Raw genomic sequence first — 3303 nt, 5'->3', positions numbered from 1 at the left:
TTGGTCTTCTTTGTCTGTGTTTGCATGTGTATGCATATGGCACACATGAGGCTAACTTTTTATAGCTAGTATGAAGGGTGATCGTAAAGCAAAAAACATATAGCCTACCGAAGCTGGATGAACAGTGTCTTCAGTGGAAGAGCAGAATAAAAAGGATGGCTGGTCATCTCCAAGGATTGTGCCTAGCTTGTGGCTCTATCTGACACCATTAAATGTGCCAAGAATCTTTTAAAATAATTTCTCACTAAAGGTATCCCTCTCCTTACATTAAGAACTGTACACACATGACTAAATGCTTGGTATTGCTCCATATGAATAATATGTAGCTGGTCCCCCCTTTGCAGTTATAACATCCTCAGTTCTTATGCAAAGACATTCTGCAGGGTTTTGCAGTATGTTTGTAGAAATTTCCATCCATCAGGTTAGACAGTAATATTGGACAAGAGGGCCTTGTTCACAATCTGTATTCTAGTTTATACCAAAGGTGTTTTATGGGGTTGAGTTCAAAGCTATGTGCGGGCCACTCAAGTACTTCCACACCAAATTCACCCAACTATTCCTTTATGGACCTTTCTTTGTGCACTGGGGTACAGTCATGCTGAGGCATGACAGCCCCAGGGAAAACATGCGATTATCTGCTCGGGCCGGCTCCCGTGACGGGGCCGGCCAGAGCAGGTAAAAACAAATGTAAATACCCGTATTTATCGGCATATGACATGCACCCCTGCCTGCGTGTTATATGCCGATAAATCTTCTGTCACTGATTTAAAGCGGCCGCAGTAGCGGCTGCTTGTGAAGTATTAGCAGCCCGGCTGTGGCCACTTTAAATCAGTGACCAGCGGCGGCTCCTCCCCGCTGTGCTTTTAATTTTCCCTACCTCTCTCATCAGTCCCCCTTTTCCCCTGCTTTTTATAGTTTTTTATTTTTATTTTCCTTACCTGGCTGTGCTTCGGCAGGCCAGGTCAGACGGCGGGTCTTGCGGGCTGTGTGGTCATGAAGCAGATGAATGACGTCCACTCCCAGCTCCTTTGCGCGGCATCAGTGACGTCACTTTTCATTTCCTGCAGCTGCCGCGAGTCAGAGTTCGGAGTGCGGCGACTGCAGGAAAGTTTTTTTTTTTCCCTGTAAAAATGGGTGTGTGTTATACACCAGTGTGTGTTATACACCGATAAATACAGCACTAAGTGTCATTGGGGGATATTTATCAAAGGATTTAGACTGCTTTTTCCTGTCTAAATTTGTCGCACAGAAAGTCGCAGCCTAAATATGTGCGTCTTTTTTGCGACTTTTGCTCTAGAGGATTTTTAGAACATGATGCATTCTAGTCTATTTTAGACAGAAATGCATTGGAAAATTGGCTGAATGTATGCCGAAATGTCAGACCATGTTGGAGATGGTTTAAATACAGTCTATAGCATAGATCACGAAGTCTGAGCACAGAATTTATCAAGAGCTGTGCGCCTTTTGATAAATTAGGCGCACAATAGACCGGCCTAACCCTCTGTAGTTTGGTCTATATTGATGCGGGACATAGACAACTTTGATAAATATCCCCCAATGTTTCCCAACCAGGGTGCCTCCAGTTGTTGCAAAACTACAATTCTCAGCATGCCCAGACAAGCAAAGGCTGTCCGTGCATTCTGGGAGTAGTAGTTTCACAACAGCTGAAGGCACCCTGATAGAAAAACACTGAGCTGAGTAAAAGGGCGCAGGGAGAAAAATAAAAGAAACCTTCTGCTCACCAACTCCGGTCCCTGCAGATGCCGTTCCCCTCCGTGCGGTCCGGGGTGTCCTCTCTTCCCCATTCAACTAGTAGGACCTTTCCCTTTTCAGCCAATCACTGGCCACAGTGGTGTCACGTGTCAAGCCAGTGATTGGTTGATGGGGAAAGGTCTTTTTCGGCAGCAAACACACTAGGTTTCCTGCAGAAGATTTGAAAACCGCCCGGGAAACCTAGTGTATTGCTGAAGTACAAGAATGTGACAAGGGGGAGGAGAATGTGACAGGGGGGGAATGTGACAAGGGGGAGATGTGAAATGGGCGGTGGCCATAAAATGGGTAGGTAGGTGTGAAATGGGGGCGATTGGACATGAAATGGGGGGATTTCACAATTTTTTTTTTTATTATTTCGCATCGCATATCAAAATCGCAATTTTTAGGCCCAAAATCGCAATTGCACATTTTCCGCATATCGTGCAGCCCTACTTCTGTCCATATATTAAACATTTTCGAGGGCAAAATGGGGGAAAAAAGTCTCAAATTTGGCTATGATGGGTATTTGTTCCATATTACATTTGCACTATTATTATTTTTACAGTAGCCATAACAAAATATGTACCCATATATTTACTATTAAGACTGCTACTTCTAGCTGTGATTGAAATCTTTCTGCAGAAGTAAGGCTGGGTTCACACCACGTTTTGTACTTACGGTTCCCGTTTACGGCTGGGAGTGGGGGGCTTGGCTTAATCGCGGCGCCCACACTCAACCGTATTCGGGAACCGAATGCGGTTTTCCGACCACAGGCAAAAACGTGGTCGACTGCGTTTTTGCCTACGGTTGGGAAACTGCATATGGACGAAAACGCAGCCGATCGGAGGATGCGGTTCACTCCGGTCGGCTCATAGACATCCATTAAATACGGTTCCCCTATACGGCTGAGTGCGGGCGCCTCGATTAAGCCCCGCCCCCTCCTCCCAACGGTATACGGTAACCGTAAGTACAAAACGTGGTGTGAACCCAGCCTAAGCAATGCCTGCTACATGATGTGCGGTCCTCCCGCCATACAGACATGTGACACCTAATGATATTTGAGTACACCTTACTATAAGGTTAAGATGACACAACGTGTAAACAATACACTGTAGAACTACGCTGAAAACCTGCACTAAAATAAACATGTGGTAAAATGCAATGAATGCAGTGGGTGATATCCCCAGCAATACTATGAAACAAATAGGTAGAAAGGGGGATATGCTGCAGAGGTGAAAATGCACAGTATGCCTACTATGCCTCAGGCTATTCACACTGAGGGAGATTTATCAAAATCTGTAAAGAGGAAAAGTTGCTGAGTTGCCCATAAGAACCAATCAGATCGCTTCTTTCATTTTGCACAGGCCCTTTTAAAAATGAAAGAAGCGATCTGATTGGTTGCTTTGGGCAACTCAGCAACTTTTCCTCTGGATAGGTTTTGATAAATCTCCCCCACTAGGTTTTGTTTTTTAAATGCTGTTCACTTGCATTGTACCATATTTCCTTTTGGATTTTCTGTACAAATGTTATCATATTTTATAACTAAAAACA

This window comes from Hyla sarda, chromosome 4 (genome assembly GCF_029499605.1).
Source record: "Hyla sarda isolate aHylSar1 chromosome 4, aHylSar1.hap1, whole genome shotgun sequence".
Taxonomy (NCBI): Eukaryota; Metazoa; Chordata; class Amphibia; order Anura; family Hylidae; genus Hyla; species Hyla sarda.
Note: the sequence above shows the minus strand (reverse complement) of the source record.